General features: G+C 36.0%; 1 long non-coding RNA gene across 4 annotated transcripts in view; it reads left to right on the top strand.

Annotated features, from left to right (window-relative positions):
• Positions 1 to 19,290, top strand: part of LOC308065990 — a 51,944-nt gene that overhangs the window by 18,889 nt on the left and 13,765 nt on the right. For 3 of the 4 annotated variants that reach the window (XR_013928993.1, XR_013928994.1, XR_013928996.1), the window contains one exon: positions 16,520 to 18,039. This is a non-coding gene — a long non-coding RNA (uncharacterized lncRNA). Of the gene's footprint in view, positions 1 to 10,948; positions 11,091 to 12,844; positions 18,040 to 19,290 lie in introns of all 4 variants that reach the window. The other variant, XR_013928995.1, reaches the window with a different exon arrangement.

Here is a 19,290-nt window from a genome sequence, read left to right as displayed (position 1 = left end):
GCATGTGACTCTATAAAGAAATGACAGATATGTTGTTTAGCTGGTGTCATATCCACATTTATGGAATTTATAAGTACTGGTTAAATTTTCAAGCTGGAGGTGTCAGGCAAGCAATATGTATTTGGTAAAGTAGGTATTGCTAATTGGGTAGTTTTAGGTGAAAATCAGGCAGCAAAAGTCAAAGACAGAAAATTTTCATTGTAATCATATAAAAATCTTGGAATAGATGGATGGATAGGATTTCTGGTCAGACTGAGGACCTGCACAGCCAGTAACAATACAAGGGTGTGAGACAAGAAACCAGGATGCGGGAAAACAAATTTGGGCTGTGTTTTTCTCAGATTAAGACTGATTTCTCAAACTTGTGCATCCTGAGTAAGAGACCTGACTGTAGCAATTACGCTAATATCTTGATCTCAATATCTCTGTCCATTTGTTGGCAATATTAATTAGGCCAGGTAGAGACAGGGAGTTCACCTAGTGTTGATGTTCATGTCCTTTGTGTGGGTTACACAGAGCTAGGACTTGCAACTTGGTCTTCTCTGTTCCAGGAAACTAATTTGGCAAGTGGTGCTTCTGTGATGAGAAGACTGGTTTTCTGTTTACCATTTAAAAAGGCTTTGGCTTTGCTAACATCTAGAGAGAACTTTTTTTTTGGGTACTGAAATTAGTATTGAAAGGGAAACCACCTGATCCCCTAGGTGCAATGGCTGTATCTAGCTGAGACACAGCTGCTACAGCTCTGGTTGAAAGCTGTGGGTATATTCCTAGCACATCCACAGAAGGAAAGGAGCTAGAGGAAAAAATATGTCAGATGGTAAGTTTGTGGCACCGTGTTCCAGAGATGAGAATGTTTGTTCGTTGCTCTGTTGGGAAAAATTATGCTGTTTTTTTCCACTGCAAGAAACTACAAGGGAAAACTTCAGGCTTTTCTTTCACACTGATGTTGCTGTTCATGGACCAACAATCTCTCTTGTCTCCCTCTTACCCCCCCCCCCCCCCCCTCCTGCCCCTCCCCTCAGCTTCAGTTCAAGAGAACACCTAAATGTGTGTGTCTCTATTCAACGAAGCAGTTTAAGCTAATGTTTAGAACCCAATGACTGTTGGAGAAGAGCACACTTAAACAGATGGAGCATGCTGAATAGCTAGGCTGGGCTAAACCAGCCTTTCAATAAATAGAAATGGTGGAGTCAATGAAGTAACACTGGTGTCAGACTAAAAACTAGAGAATGGAATAAAGTTCCAACAAAACCTCTACTACATCACTTTCCTCAGACTGCTGTTTAAGTAGACTCACTCCAACCTGTCCTCCTGACGCTTTTCTTTAGCTTCATTAGGTTTTTTGTTAGTTTTCCTTCATAAAAGGGAAGCAGGTTGTTACCAAATGTCCTACTGTTGCTTCATTTCTACATGAGCAGAATTTTATAGCAGCAATGTCTGTGTTCTCTCAAAAAAGGAAAACTAAAGAATTTATCAAGAAAGAAGCAGAACCTGACAACTGCTTCATAGCAGAACAACATATCTGTTCTGTGTGGTATTTTTGCATTGTATTCCCACTGTGCACCAATACAATAAAAAAATTAATAAAATGCAATAGAGGGAAATATATTCTCAAATGAGATGTGAAAACAGATGTGTTCTTTAATTCTGAAGAAAATGAGGGCATCACACTCGGTGATTTTGGACTACAATGACATACACCTTAGCACTGCTTTTTAACATAGTTCTTGTTCCATTGTTAAGATTGCAAGACTATTTCCTTTTAAATTCTATTTCATGTTACTTCCAGACTTAGATTTTAAAAATTAGGCAGAAAATAGTTTAAGAATTACTGAGATGAATATTTTTCTGGAAGAAAAGAGGAATTTGATATTACTACTATTTCTTTCAGTTAAGTGTGAAAACGGGTACAAAGGTGGTATCTGCCAAAGTTGCCTTAATACTATCACCTATCTCAGTCACTCAAGCAAGTGGGTTTGTTTAAAAAAAAAAAAGATATCAGGAGAAAGGAGGAGAGCTGGTGGGAGAGAGACTGTTTTGGATAGACATGAGCATTCTGTGGAAAGGACCAGGTGATGGCCTATATGCAACTGTTTGTCCTGTTGCAGTAGATTATCTAGGTCATATTTATAAACTTGAAGCTCAAAAGATAGTTTTGGGATAAGTTTTGCAGTCAGTCTTTGAATTTTTTGTCTTGATATACAGACCAGAAAATAGTAATTGTTTATGGGGAAGATAGTGCTCAAGATACGTTCTGACTAATCATCCAGAAACTCAGGGTTTATAAAGCTGAAGTCTCCATGTAAACACAGGAGGAAGCAGGGATGTTTCTTGTTCATAGTGGAGATCTGCCTGCCTTTAGGGTCCAGGGCTGGCTGTACTTTGAAGATAAGTAGGATGGAACAGAAGCAAACAGATGTGAGGACATACATTTACAGTCTGAACTTTGGGTAGAGATTTAGGATTGCGTTGTGAGAACACTTGGGTGGGAGCTTACAACTGTTCTGAATTGCACAATGTGGTTTCCTTTCAAATATTATATAAATTGTGACAATATAAAATCTATCTTCTCTGAACTGGTAATTTTTGTATTTAATAGTTTGTGTTTGCTTGGTTGTTCTGACTGCATTCTTGGCAAACGCTTCCACTTTGATAGTAAACTAGCCACTTTCATTGTAAAGTTGTAAAGATGGCTTTCAAAAATTAATGTTAAGTGGCATCCTTAGTAAAGGAAAGCAGTAAAGAAGCCTGAATGGAATGCATTTTAAAACTAACTAATAATTGTTCATTAAGGACTCTGTCAGGTGGAAAACTTCTGCATTTATGTCAGAATCTGTAAATTTGTGCTTTACTCCTTACCAGTAGTACTAAACTAATTTGGAAGAATCTGGTATGTGCATTTCACCACAGAGCAATAATAATATTTAAAGGAAGGGTTTTGTGTAGCAAAGCTGTTCAGAATTTAATCTGCTCAAGTACACTGGTTAATGTCTTGCTTACAGGAGAAAAATATGGAAAGCCTTCTCAAAAATCAGACTAACATTTCTAAGGGCTGCTAGTATTTTGGAAGGATAATGAATATTCTTAAGAATCTGCCAAACACACTGTTCAGGTTACATTTTGGAGTCAGACTGTAGCAAGATTTTTAGCTAACGAACCTCTCATGCCCTTTATATCAATCAAAACCAAGTATACTTGTTTCTCACTATCAGCTCATAGGCACTTTAATTTTTTTTTTACTTTATCCACCAAAGATGAATTTTGATCCATGTCTTTCTATCCACCACTTTGACAGCACAACAATAAAATAAAGCTGGATTTATTTAGCTGACATCAAGACTCATTTTGTATTATCTTAGAGAAATCCATATTCTTGTGATGACTTTATCAAAGGTAGGAGATGACTGAACAATGGTACTACAAAATGAAGCTGTTATAGATATGAGTCTTCTTTATTGGAAGAATAGAAATTACCTACTTAAAGTCTTGAAATCCTAAACATTTAAAGTTTAACGCTACTTTTCATTATGCTTAGTATGACTTGTGCACTTTGATAGATGAAAATATTGCCCTTAATGCCAGACACTATTTCTGAATTAACAAAATGTCAATAGGTTGTATGGCATGATTTTCAATAAGCAGAATATATGTAAAAATAAAGGCTTTTGAAAAAGTATTGAAAATTGAGGTGATACAGGTGCTCATTGTGAAAAGAGCTAGAGGAATAACATGCTTCTACTCCAAAATAAATCATAACATTTCACTTCCCTAATCCTGAAAGTGAGGAAATTCTTTATGCTGTTACTTCATTTTACTTAACTTGTTTTCTTTTCATATGGGATAAATAATTCTGAGCAAGTCTTTTTTTGTTGGATTTAAAATATCTCCAGTTATGCCCTATTTTCCCTGTTTAGGATAGTCCAGTTCTAATATCTATGGGGTAGCGCAAAGAAACTGCTACGTCTGATGGGGATCATCTTTGATAAATCTACCAATAAGGTAGACAAGACTATGACTGGAAACAAAGTTTCTAATTTCTGACTTGACATGATTTTGTGCATTTATGACAGTCAAACAGCTGGAAATTGTGTTAAGTACATCGGCAGGGTGATTTCTAAAAGTTAAAGTCTAAGTTAAAATAGAAATCAAGACAGATTAGGCAATGTGAATGTACTCTTTGGCTCATTTATGTGGCTTGGGAGTTAAAAGAAGTATTATGCCTTTGAAGACTGGGACAAGATGGGAATACCACTACAGTTTGTTAATAAAATTATCTTATTTATGAATCGGAAAATGCTAAATGAAACAGTCCATTTGCCTCCCTAAAACACAGCAGTTTTAGAAGTGTACAGAAACTGAAATCTCTAGATATAACATTGGCATTTTCTCTTACAAACAGTCATATGTCCAACATCATTTTACTCGCCCCAGAAACTGGAAAAATCAAAAATCTTTATAATAGAGTACCATCTGTTCAGATCCCAAACACGGTAGCTAAAATAAAAATATAATCTGGTGAGAAATTATGATTTTGCAAAGCAACAGCAAGAAATATCTTAGCTAGAAAGGTGTTTTAAGACATATTCAAGCATTGTCCAGGATTTGATGTTATGTTTTACACAGCATAATATGTAGTAAACTGTTGCAATGTAAAAGGTAAAATGATAAATCCTCTTGGTAGAGAACAGTGACATTTCTTATATTTTTCAGATAGAGCATGAAGTAATTTTCTACATTTACAGACTCAATACTTATAAATCTATTAAACAAATTTAAAGTAATATAAACTGTTTCTGAACTCCACTGGTAGTGGATTTTGGATTTTCTAATATCTAATGTCAGTGAAGCTGGAAATTCTTGTTTTTTGAACATTAGAAATATTTCCAAATATTTTGCTTGATATCTCTCTGGGGAAAAAAGCTCCTTATTAAGAGAAATCTTTCTCTTCTGGATATGGCTAGACCTTAGTTCTGTGGTATTACAATGTATTACATTGACAAGATAGAGGCAGAGTCAAATGTGCATGTAAAGGCTCATGAATTACACATTTAAAAACCAATTCTCAGTGAAGCAGGGGTGTAGTCAGAAAGAGGTGAAGAAAGCCTTAATAAACACACGTTATTACAACTGATAAGTACTTAGCAGTCTATGAAAATATTGGCAAGGCCTATGTGACAAGAATAGATTTATATTCACAAAATAAAAAGAATGAGAGAACATGAGCTGGTAAACTAGATTGGAATCGGTGAGCCAAGAAATATTCTATAACTACTAAAAGGCTTGACTGTCTTTGTCAAAATAAAGTTTTTTACAAGCAGTAAAGAAAGATAAATGTTGCACTGAACTGTTGCAAAAAAACCTGTTTGTGGAATGGTGAAAAAAAATGCCTGAACATAACAGTCGGGCACTATAATGTTCTCCAAGCTAGTCAAATGGCAGCTTTATTAGTTGAACATACTTTATTTTAAAAGACAGATGAAGAAAGCGGCTGTATTCTAATCCAGAATCATTCACAGTGAAAATTAACAATAGCTAGCTACTCTAACCCTGATCTTGTACATTCACTGTTGTCTTTTTCTTCCATTTATTGTTCTGTAGTTTTTCAGGATTCTCAGGAAAATTTGAGATAGGAAATTACTCTTGGTTCAAGTGTAGGGGAATATGCAAATTATATTTAAAGGTTATGGAATATATGGAGTAATTTGTATCATATGATTCAACTTCAAAGACTGATTAATTGTGAATTATTTATCATGACTTGTTCTAGGACTGATTTATCCTATTGCCATGGTTTAACCCCAGCTGGTAATTGAGCACCACACAGCTGCTCACTCCCTCCCTCCTCACCCAGCAGGAGGGAGGAGGAGAATTGGAATGTAAAACTTGAGGGTTGAGATAAGAACAATTTAATAATTGAAAGAAAATAAAACCAAAACAATAGTAATAACAGTTATAATGAAAAGGAGGGGAGAGGAATGAAATCCAAAGGGAAGGCAGAAAAGAGAACAAGTGACACAACTGTGACTGATGTCCAGCCAGTCCCCCAGTTTATATACACAGCATGACACCCCATGGTATGGAATATACCTTTGGTGAGTTCAGGTCAGCTGCCCTGGCTGTGTCCCCTCCCAGTTTCCCATGCCCCTTCAGCCCTTTTGCTGGCAGGGCCTGAGAAACCAAAAATGTCCCTGATGCAGTACAAACACTACCCAGCAACAACTGGAAACCTCAGTGTGTTATCAACACCATTCCCATACAAAAGCCAAAGCACGGCATTGCACTAACCACCAAGAAGAAAATTAACTCTATCCCCATTGAAATCAGGGCACCTATAAATCCAATATTCAGGAAAATAGTTACTTCTGTCGATAGGAGTAGCCAGTCTAAATACTTGGTAGCATATTTAGTGTTAAAGCACTGGGAATCAAAACATGGAGACCTTGCAGAGACAAACTGGAGCAGTCGTCTATGTTTGTTTCCTTAGTGTGTAAAGGAATTGTGTGAATTTTCAAAAATACTTAAAGAAAATATAGAGTATTGAAAGGAGAAATGGTCTTCAGGCAAAGCAGTGATAAAGAGTACAATTTTAGAAAAGTTCCCTGGCTGTAAAAAAAACAAACAAAAAAAAACAAACCACAAAAAAGGAAAACAACCTGGAATCCATAGATGAACAGTATCTGACTACATCTTCAGTCCTGGAATTCAAACATAATCTGATAGGTTAAAAAAAAGTAAATAAATTACACAACAGCTTAGAAGATTTGAGGTTAACCGGATTTATTACAATCCAGTAAAGCAGAACAAACTCTTAAATATAACAAAGTACTTCATATATGCCTCTAGCTGAAAAGCTCTAGAGAAAATAGGTATTTTAGCAACCTCACTAGTCAGGATAGAAAAATGACAATAGATAGCTAATTCAGAAGAAATACAAGAGTTTCAGACAATTTTATAGAATGTTACATACTACACATAATATGCTTATTCAACAAGATCATGCGAGAAGGAGAAAGTTCCTTTTCTTGGAAGGAAACAAAGGCTATTGCACCTGAAGAGAACTGCTGATTATAGGGACCCGTTACAGTGGTAAGGATTGATGCAGAGGTCCTTACCAAAGTGCTAGTGGACTAGGGAGTCTGTTTAGATGAGAACATCTGAATTAATATTTATTCTGGGCTAATAAAGAAGATCCGAAGATCTGTGACACTCCTAAGCGTGCGTGGTCTAACAACCTTTTGATGTAGACACTGTCTAAATGAGAGCGAGGATTAATCAGAAACCTCTGGTAGAAGCTGAGCTGTTGCATTCCTATTTAAAAGGTGCTTTTGCGAAATGGAAGGTGCTTCATGATGTTTCTATAGGTTAGGGAAGGGATCCAGGGAGGATGTTCCATGTTGCTGCCACTGCTGGCTGCAGCCGGGGCATCCCTGGCCACCCAGAAGCCCTCAGATCAGAGGAATAAAGGTCAGAGTAGGCACAGAACATCAAACAACTCCCTTATGAGCTGATTTTTGTACACCTTCCCTCTGAAAAATAGCCCTGTTCCAAGCATGTGGACTTTGTACTACCCTGGGAAATAAATAGCTAAATCTCAGTTGTTGGGAGTCATACTTTCTGAAAAAGTCCAGTTGGTCTATTAGCTTAAATGCGTTAAAAGTGATATAAATAATAAAAGGATATTAATCCCACAGTATATTATGTATTTTGAAGCAAATTATATATTAGACTAGTGTAAAAAACCAAAAGATCTTAAAGTAGGCAGTATGGAGACTTTTAAGTGGGTAGAGAGGCTACTATTAAAATGCATACACTCCCCAAATTTAATTTTTTATCTCCATGTTCATATGCATTTTTATCACAGACAACACTACAAAGACTCAGCACAGTGCTCCTTTGAAAACAGAGTAGAAGGTTATGCATACCAGTATTTAATAGGCTTCCCAAGACAGGCGGTCTTGTGACTTGCAACACAGCAGAGTATTATCATGCAATGCGGGTGAGGGATGTTACAAAACAGTGTGAAAGCTTATTCAGAGCTGTGGATTAAAACGAGGAAAAAATAGTGTGAGGAAATTAATTTTTCAAATAGCTTCTGAAAAAGAGATAAATTCACACCAAGAAATCCCTTTGCTGAGGCTATCTTAAGATTACTAGATAAATATGAAAAATTGCAACCCTCTCCTTATTTACCACTATAGGTTAAATAAGGAATTCCTCCTTAAAGACCCTCCAGTATTTATTTCTGATTGGTTAACTGGGCAAACCACACAATTTGATCAAGTTTTTGGAGAGGAAAAATACTTTCTATCTTAGCAAGAGATTAGTACTAACCCTGCACATTTTGAGAATTTTTTTTTTAATACCCTCCTATATGGTAGCCCTTGCTACCGTGCTGTGGATCTGAATGTACTAGGTGGGCATGAGCCCTACTATGTGTGGCAATATCCTTTTATTGCTTGCAGGATTCAGCCACAGACATGCCTGCTAAGTGCTTTTCTAAAGTAAAAATATTCTTATGGTAGCTGTGGCTGTCAAAGAATATAAACAAGTCAAGGTCCTAGATGAAAGACTATATCTTTTACTGATATGTTCCTCTTTATATTGGTTGGTCTAATAAAAGATACCTTCTCCTTACAAGCCTTGCCTGTTAAGAGACTTTTTTTGCCTTGCAATACTAATAGACTTCAGTTTTTACCTGCTAGACTCTGAAGTGCTCAAATATGAAAGGAGTTATTTCCTCTTACCCCCAGCGTATTCTCACTGGAAGAGTATGTTTTATTACAATGTAGGACATTTTGGGAAGAGAAGCAGCGGGCACAGTCATTTAATTACCTAGAGTGTTGACTCCTGATTTATATAGTGGGCAAAAGAAGTTCAACATACTGTGACACTGAGACAGTAGGAGTTGTCTTTTGCTATTTTAATCAATAATCTTACACAACTTCAACATTTTTCCTTTAGAAAATTTGAATCTTCAAGTAGATAGTGGATGCCACTCCAGATACTTTTTTTTAATCTTAAAAAAGTTTTAACTTTGGCTTTAAGGAGTGCCTATATGTTTCACATATGTGTTTTGATTGGTATTCAGTTGCCCAGAGAAAAGAGTCCAGCTACCCAGCTGCCCCCACCTTTTCTAACTAGCCCTTGTGTGATGGTAGTCTTAACCAGTTTCTTTTCCCTGTATCATGGGAACACTGCCTTTTTGGATACTTCTTGGAATAAAATAAATGAGAAAATATTAGGTACAGTGCAATTTTCTTATTGCATTAAATAAAAAATAAATAAAATCAGTTTTCAAGAACATTTTAAGTTGGACTTTATTGATGTGAAGTAGTAATGGCTTTAGGAATTTTCTTTTTGTATTTCTCACTGTAATCAAATTTTTTTTTTGTTTCTTGATGTATAGTACTGAATTTAACTGTGGGAATATGCAGCCAATCATAAGCCATATAATTAAAAAGATAACAAGAAATGTCTTTATAAACTTCATTTTGCCTATTATCTAGTGTAGCATTATTTTTCTTAATAAAAATGAAAATAAAAAGAGAAAACGTCCTTATTAATCTACTCAAGTGCCAATTACTAATTTCAGTAGGAAAAACTGATGGCATGAGATGTTTCTGTGACACAGTGCGTATAGTTGTATTAGATTTGTAAAACACAGAAATTAGTTTGCATCCCTTAAAATATTTTCTGAACTGTTAAGCTGCTCACACTGCTACCTCTGTTTCACCAGAATCGTTGAGGAAAAGCCAGATCAGTGGTCAGAGCTGAGCACAAGCACCGAGAGCTGAGTCTCTTGGGAGGGAGAAGTGGTTGCTGAGCCAGAGGGTGTCCTCAGGACCCCAACACTTTACCAGACTCTTCCAACACTCACCATATCCCTGAATTCACCTGCCTTCTCTCATCCTAGGCAAGTATCTACTCAAGGAGCTCAGCGGCCAGATACTGACTGTGTGGCTTTTGGTATTCCCCACTGACCCTGCAGGGCTGTATGGCACCTCACTTTAACCAGGCTTGACATATGTAAATGTCTACAGAAACAACCAGCCCCTTTCTTTTATAGCTACGTGGTTAGGTCAGACCCAGAAGCATCCCTCCACCATGCTCTTGGTGGGTGATGAGGGCAGTCTGACCCGCTCTCTCCCTGGAAGAACCCCATATACCTGGCCAGCTGTCTAGTACAGGTCAACATATCTGGAAAAGGACAAGAAGACCCTTTCTGAGTTGAAGACAAATAGATTTAGGTAAGGCTGTTTGCTAGGACACTCAGTCAGCAAGCAAGAGAACAGCTGTCATTCAATTTGTTTTACCTTTACAAACCAATTGTCTTTGCTTTTCTCATTTGCAGAGCAAATTTGGCAAGCAATTTAGGCAAACCAAAGACCTTACTCAAAGCACAGCACCCTCCTGACCTCAGTGCCTTGTTGTTATCCAAATGCTGTGTAAACCACCTTGTTGAAGCACAAACAAACCAGTAGGCTGTAACAAGGCTTTACCATTGGTCAGATTCTACTGTCTGAGCTGTATCTCCTTCCTCTAGAGGTCAGACCACACTGCTCCTCCTCAGGGCTATTTAACCACTTAGCAGGAAGGAGCTACACTTGCACATCATCCATGTCAATCAACCTACTGCCTCTGAGGCAAGGCCACAGCTGCATGTTATCAATGCTGATCAACCCACTGCCTTCATTCCTCTACACCAGCTGACAGAGAGATAATTGGCTTTTTAATGCTGTGCAATGCATACCCTGAAGAGAGCAAACCACAGCTATCTCTGACAAGTAGTGCCAAGTGGTTCTTGTCTCCAAATGGCTTTGGAGATTATCTGTCCCACATCTCTTGAAGCTTCCTCAGTCCTCCCTCATTGGAAGAATTTGTCTAGAAGGCTCAGGGTGGTGGAATACAGGGAAGATCCCTTCTGTCTCATTTTCTCACATGACAACAGGTGATGGTGAAACCACAGAGTCGAAGAAGGGCAGGTTGAGAAAGGAGTCAGTAACACTGAACCTGGAAGATATCCTGGCTGTTGTTTTATGAAGAAGAAGGTGGCAAAGAGAGCTGAACCCGGTGGTTATACTTGAATCATGGTGAGCTGTATGCAATTCTAGTACTTTCTAAAGAAATTCTCCTTTGTTGGTTCTGAAATTTACAGATATAAATTGTGTTACAGATACTTTCTTTTATAAAATCTGAGATATTTTTGTACAAAAACAAGTTTGAGAAGCTCTTTTTTCCACAGGACCATGTACACACAGACATCAATTGCATTGTCTTCCCTGAATGTACTGCTAGCATCCTTTGTTAGCACTCATGACTGGCCATGAGGTGGGCAAATTTGGGGTTAATTTTTTATCTGCTCTGTTTACTTTTCTGAAGTGTCACTACAAAAGTGCCATTTTTATGCTTATAAGAACATTCTCGGCATTCAAAGTGGTTTAAAAATATCAGTAGAGATTCAGACAGCTTTTTGACCTTTTTTAATATCCTTGATTCTTAGTTTAGTGGATCCTTCAGATTAACTACTTTTTAGTAGTTTGGTTTTTGTTTTTTTTTTTTTTTTTTTGTTAATGATAGCAAATTAGGATTTATTCATTCAATAACTATACCTAATGAGATGAAGATACTTCATTATTTTAAGGCTGCAAGGAAATATATCATTCTGCTTCTTTAAATGCAATACCTATTAAATAATTTGTCCTTTTCTTGCTACATTCAGATGATGCCATTTGTACAGAGCACTGAATCTACATAATGTTTATTTTAAAATTATTTTAATAGATTATTTAAATAAGGTTAAAGATAAAATTGTAGGGTCCTTATTTTCCAGAGTAGAATTCCAGGTTTATTTTAGACTGGAACCTGATTGTAAACAAAGCCAAATTTATTGAAGTGAATTCCATCTGAACTTGCAGCTGTCCTGTGTTTTGTTCACTGTTTTAGAACAATTAATGAAGAGACATGAAAGTCTGGAAAGGTAGTGGCTCATTATAGGCATCTACCTAAAGAAAACAATGAGCTATGGGGAAATATTAGAGCAACTGAAGGAGGAAGAAGAGGTTAAATATACCTGGCTGTACAAACAAAATGCAGACAAACATTTATTAATTTCAAACCCACTGCAAAATTTCTTTAAAGGAAAACTTGTTGCTTCTATAAACCAACCTTTCTTCATACTTTAACAAGTGTTAAGTATTGGGAAAACTTTTTTGTTTTTAATTTTTTTTGGACATAATCCCTTTCTGAGTTGAAATCTGCCTAAACCAGACCTAGGGTTCATTTGTATTCCTAGCCTACCAATACTTCCAAATCCACCTTTGTATGGAATAAACTTCTTTTGAAAAGGCAATAGGGGAGAATAATAGCTCTTTCTGTTAATGATTACCACGAGATCTTTTAAGCATAACTGAAGTAATCCATTTTTCATAACAGGGTGCACTTTTAATGCTTTGTTGAATCAGGATATATTATTGCCATTTAAGTAGAGGAGGCAAGTAATGCATTTCTAAGAATTCCATCTTTGAGAACTAGAAGCAATAAAGTACACTATTAATGACATTATTTTAATTTGTTTTCATATTAAGTAGTTGTCTTCCTTAATCATAATTCACCAGTTACACATTACAGGATTTTATAAAAAGGTACACTATAAGACATTATAAGATATATAAGGTATAAATTTGTATACAGAATGCTTCAGTGGTTACCTAGCTTTGTCTTGGTTATGCAGTTGGGTAGGATGCAAAGAATGTGCTATATCTGGTATCACCTCATCTGAGGATTTTTTTGAAATATTTCTTGAGTCATTCTGGAAACCAAAGCCCCCTCTCTTTTTTCATCCCAGTATGATCTGGGAAGGAGGCAGCCCGATCTGCTCTGGGTCCCTTGGCTCTCGGTTCTGTGACTATCCTGGCAGTGGATAAGAAAGAATAATTTCTGCTATATTCATGGGTATGAAGTGTTCATAGAATCTTGCAGGTATAGCAGCCCTGCTTGGCATCTTGTTTTGATTTTAAACAACTATGTTTGACATTTTCTTTAGCCATATGGGTTTGTACATGAAAATGAAGGAGACCTGTAACCATGTGTTATTATGGGAAAAAAAATCTCTGCTCTGTCCTTGCCAATTAAAATGTGATAATGGGTTTGGGCTACAAGAATAAGTTTCAGTTGCCTCATCTCAAGGTGTGGACTTTGTCTGACTTATGTACCAGGGGTCTAGCTGGCTGTTCTAGTCGTGCTTTTTCCTCTCCTGCTCTGTAGCTCCTTTGTTTCAGAATGAACAAACTGAGTATCCATTCAGATTCAATGAACAAGCCTAATGGACATAACCTCTGTGACTCTATTGTTTTATTAGATTAAAACTTGTAATCAAGACATTAATGTTGTGGCTAAAAATCACAGTATTACTGTCTAAATTTAATTGTGTTTCTCTGTCTCACATTTTAAAATTCCTTGGGATTGTATAGGATAGTAAAAATTAACATTTTTAATATTTTAGAGGTTTCAGTTAATAGATTTCTGGGTAATCTATAAAGAAGGAGAGCATCAATAAATCAAATATAATTTAAAAATATTTTTTTATAATTAAATATCATTTACATTCTAGTAGTTGATAGGTACTGTACTTTTAGCACGAGTTTTCTGCCCAGCATAATTTCTCAGAAACACTCTGCTCGGTTTGGTGAGATATAGCTCAGAGAGCACTGTTTCCTTCTTGTCTGGATAGACACCAGGTGATGCAGGTCATTGCTTGAATATTGACACCCCACTTGCATGGCTAGTTAGGACAGTGAAAGATGGAAAGCCAGTTTTCCCTGGAGGACACCAGACCAGGCTTTAGAGGAACCCTAATATGTGATGGCACAGACACTTGAGCACTTAGCACGTCATGAGTGCTTGTCCAGTACACATATTTTTGAGAGAAATCACGTGGACACATTGTACTACCCTGAATTGTTTTTTTTTTTTTAAATTGCCAATTTCACTGCAGATTGAGGAAAATGCCAGTACACTGTTATGTGTGTAAATCTAGATGGAGTTCTTTACTTTTATGGAAGAAATAACTGCAAAATCAAAATGCAATTTCCTGAAGCACTATAGCAGATCGGAGAAGAGGTGATTAAGACAAAGGAAACTTAAAATGCAACATTTTAGTGCAATGTGAGAATACTAAGTTGATGCAAATCAAATTATGTCATCAGGGTTTCTCACACTGAATGTTGGATTCAGGCAGGAATAGGAAACCAATGACAACATTTGAATTCAGTGGAAAATGCACTTTTAGTCAAAGAGTAATTTGGGTGGAAAATTTCCATCAGAACTAGCTTTAGGTAACTGAATTGCCACTGCTACAAATGTTTATAATTATTACCTCTAAATTTGCATGTATGCATTTGCATGTAAAAAAATCATTCCTAAAACTCTCCCCAAACAGTAATAGTGAGGCATACTACTTTAGAAATGTCATAATTTTAGTGTTTATCTAAATGCTGAAGTTTCCAGCAGTGGAGCTATAGTCTGAATTTAGAGGACTAAACACTTATTAATGTGCAAAATTGCTTTAACGGATCTAGAAGTTCTCTTTCCATGCCAATATGATTTGCCTCATTAACATTACACTGTTGAATTTTTATCATTGCACAGGTGTAGAGTTGAAAATCATGGAGTTTCAAAACACCTGCTGTTTGGGCTCATCAAGCCATGATGATGATCTTTCTTTGGTCGTTGATACTTTTACATTCATAGAAATCAGTTTAGTTTGTGACTATAGTTTTTATTTTGTTTCTGCATAAATGCAATTCTAGTCTTCAAACCAGAATTTACAGTGATTGTATTCAAAATCCTTTATGTGCATTCTAAATAATGCTTCAATTTAAGTTTAGCAGCAGGTACATTCATGGTAACAATTGATTGCAAGTGACTATTGCAGAATAGCAATGGAAGGTACGTTCAAAAATTTCAGTTATTAGTAGCATTTCAGGATTGTGACCTCAGTTTAGAAAACCATTAAGAAAAAATTCTTAGATGTAATAAAAATGCTACAATACTACTAGCATAATCTGGCTTTAAGAACAAACCTAACATTAAACATGTCAGAAGTATTTTCGTGAATATCAGTGCACTGTTGAGGTAGCAGTTATAGTAATGTACTTTTTTTTGCTTGAAGAACTTCAGAAGCTTAGGAGTTTTTTGACTACTGGAATACTTAGAAGTGCTTTGTGGTAAAGTACAAGGACTAAAAATATTTTCTGAGCTAGTGTGTGCATATATGATACGTTCTCAAGTCTATGTTGGTCTTTATAGAAACTAGGAATAGATATACAAGCATATCCATAAGATGTGGGTATAAGTTATACAGACAAATTGGGAAATATCATTAATATTTGCTCAGAGGTGACAAAATCTCTAAGAAGCTCTACCTTCTTTAAAAATAAAAATATATTTAAATCTGGATTTTTGTCAATAGCTAAAATCAAATTTCATTTAGAGAGCTATGTTTAGCTTGCTACAGGGTTCTGCAGTTGTGAAATTTCTGTTTCTTGACAGAAAGAAGAAAAGAAAGTGTCTATAAATTATTTTGGTCAAAAAAGAAAAGTTATATATTTATTTTATGAGGCTTTGTTTTGGCTATAATAGAGTTCTCCTTCCTGTCATCCAATTGTAAATTAGATAGCCATTAGCTATTCCTTTTAGGCAAATCTGGTAAGACTACATGTAATGTATTAGTATTCCTTTTTTCTGTAGTAATCCTATTACCAAAATATCATGGTATTTAACCAATTAACATAAAATGAAAAAAAGTGGTCATTCCTTTAGTGGTCTGCAATCATGTATTATAAAGAAGAAATCCCTACAGTTTGAGGTGAGAACTTGCTTTGTTGTCTTGTGCCTAATCAATGCTACAAAAGCTCTGTTATGCAGTGGGGTAGTGCCCTTTGTAAGCACTTTATCCCACATAAAGAAAATTTTATTCTTTCAGGTGAATCTCTACAAGTCTTACCGTTTTTCTGAAGTAGAAGCAATTCTGTAGATGCCATCCTGCCTCAAGTAGATTAATCAGTGGAAAAGCATATGAGTGAATCCCTGTGAGAGCTTTTCAATACGCAGGTGCCCTTTTTAGGTAGCTCAAGGGGAGACCAGCATACCCTTCTTTCCTCTGTAAAATGAGGGTGCTAATACCAGCTTCAGTGATGGACTGTGAGAATTAATTTATTAATGCTTAGAGTCCTGGATATAAGATTCTGGATAAGAATAAATCATTGCCAGCATCAGTATTAAAACTAATTATGAGGATCTATAGCCAATTTCTACCAGTTTCCATGTTAGCATTTTGATGTATTTCATAGATTTTGTTGTGACTCCTTATGTAGAAAGGTGTAGTGAGTAATTCTGTAGTGCTGAAGAATAGTAGATTCACATCTTTATCGCCCTTTCATTTCTGGCATTTTTTGTGAACTAGTCTTTGTTCATATAAGGTTTTTTTTTTCACTTTCAGTTTGATCTTGTATCTCCTCAGGATTTTTGCAACACATAAAAAGAAGGTGTCAAAAACATATGCTTAGATCTGAAGGATATGCTACTGTGTATCCTTATCTACTGAAAGCCCTTCAAAATAATTCTTCTTCAAGCTTGTGGCCCTTGAACAAAGGATTACGTCTATTGGATATATATTTGTTCTCATGTGGATTGGTGCGAGAAAATCCCATTAAAGCTAATGGGAGGTAGAAGAGCATATGTGAAGAAGGCAACATCCCTGAGGAGGTAATAAAGCTGTTCCATTTTCTGCCTACATAAAATGTCAGAGCCATCTAGAACTAATCTTGCTTATTATTAAGGGGAAAAAAAGCTTGAAAACTGCTGGAGAGTGAAAATGCAAGACTTCATCTGTATTCTTAAGTGTAATTAGAGAAAAAAAGTAATATTTAAATGATGTTTAATCCATGTTTGGTACATGCCTATACAAAGCTAAGATCATAATTGCCACAAACGTTCTGTCATGGAAAACTAGGCATTATGTGGAGTAGCTGTGCTTGAGCACAAGTGAGGCAATGCAGCTACTCCCATTAATCAAGGAAAGCCATCTATGTTCCTACTCATTCCCACAGTATCAGCCACTGGTTTTTCTTTTATTCTGAGCATGGGTATCAGATAGATGCTCATGTGATGAGTATTTCATTATAAATGAGCAATCTTTTCAGCCAGGACATAGATGCAATGCTTCTGGATTATTCTCTGTGTCACTGACACTTTAATGCAGGGCTGAAAAGCTTTTATATTAGTCATGTTCCTTTCTTGAGAGATGGATCTGCAGTGGTAATGATATTTTATCTTTCTTTCTTTCAGTAAAATAGCATGGGCGTGAGGCTGTCTCAACCAATTAAATATCAATTCATTTGAATCTTACACATGTCTAGCAATATCACTTTTAGACCAATGCAATTTTAATAGGTATCCTAGCAAAGACTCAGCAGAAACAGGAATTTATACTGAATGTTTTGAAATCGATTGTGCTGTTTCTCTGATGGAGAAGCTGGCATTTTAACTTCTTGGATCTTAAATAAATGTCAGATCTTACAAAATACAGTTTTTCTCTTTTAAATTCAGATAAGACTGTGGACATTCCCCATCTGTGCATGAACTGGAGGTAGAGGGGGAGAGGAAGGGTATCATATACATGCTTTATCCCAGAAGCTGGTTAGGATTGCTGTTTGAGGAGGGACAAGAATTTACATTATCTCTACTTTCCCTACCAGAAGTTTGATAGGCCAGCAAAAGTCACTCTGCCACACATAAAAAAAAATTTCCATCCGCTAAATTATCTTCAGATTACTAGTTAACCGAAGCATGTGCAAACCATATTTTGCCACTCAAGAGATGGCATCTAGTTTCTCAGTTATTCATCCTAGTCAATAATGTTTTTCCTTTGCAGCCACCCTCTGGAAAACTTTTAGTGAGGGTGCATAACTGGTTTGCAGGTCCCCTGAAGAATTCTGCCCAAGAATGCACTCCTGCTTTTCAGCACCCAGTTCTCTGAAGGTAATTTAATGTGGTTTTCCCTGGCTTCCTTTTTCTTTTCTTTCCAAAGTTTTTATTAAGGTTAAAGTGCCACTCTTCGCATTGACTTACATGTATTCTTTGTCAATCAATAACCCTGGTGTACATTGTCATGTTATTATATTAATGATATATTTGGTCCTAAACAATTGTCTGTAAATCTAATTATTTTGATTAATTTATTTTAAAACTTGGTTGCAAATATATTTGCACCTGCTGGATTCACATGGTAATTTTGGAAAGTATTTCGGAAGGTATATTCAAAACTGAGGTTAGCATGAGGTCAAGTGGGTTTTATCATTCTGTATGTCTTCCAGTTGCCTGATTTCCCAGGCTGACCATGCGTACTTACTAGTCAGCAAAAGCAACCTGATCTGATTTTTCTTATGCAGTAAGTCATTATTACATCATTTTCCTGATATGATTAGAAGAAAAAATCCTATGTTTTAATTTTCAACTCTTCTTGCCATTGATGTCTTGTGGGGAATCTTGATACACAGCTGTGGTTCTAGAGCGCTACTATACCTGGATAATCTGTTTAATACAACTGACTATTATTAGTCCAATTCATGACGTACATTGCTTATAAAAGTGAGGACATACTGTATTTGAGCTTTAACATGCGTCAAAGAGAAATGAGGCAATATTAGAAGCATTACGTATTATTTTTGACTCATTAAATGTTCTGCTCCAATACCTTACTGAAAAAAAATAATAATCAAAGACACTTTCTACTTTGGAATGTAACAAGACAGAATTTATGTGATTTATTTACACCTCAATTGAGAAGGGCCATTATTTCTTCCAGATCTGACAAAATAGCGATATGAAAATTCCATAAGAAAATCAACCTCTCTTTTACCTTTTGAAGGTAAATTTGCTCATCAGAAATAAGCAATAAATAAGATTAATATGTTTTATTGACCCAAATAATCATTCTAATAAAGTAACATCTCTAACAGGTTATTACAGTACTAGCAGACTCTCTGGTCTTGTAGAAACAAAGTAAATAATAATAGTTATGGATTTGAGAAAACGGCTCCAAGACAGACTCCATTTACCTTCCTAGTTCATCCAGGTTCTTTCATCACAAGCTCACAATTGCTTGTGAGCTATGTGCAGTTATGTGACCTATAGTCTATTTAGGATCCTTAATTATGTTTGTTAATGTCATGTTTACATCATTTTAACAGGAGCTTTATGAGTGTTTAACACAAGAACTTTATTTTTTTT

The sequence above is a fragment of the Falco punctatus genome (genome assembly GCF_963210335.1).
Source record: "Falco punctatus genome assembly, chromosome: 6".
NCBI classification, from domain to species: domain Eukaryota; kingdom Metazoa; phylum Chordata; class Aves; order Falconiformes; family Falconidae; genus Falco; species Falco punctatus.
Note: the sequence above shows the minus strand (reverse complement) of the source record. Positions and strands in the feature narration are given on the sequence as shown.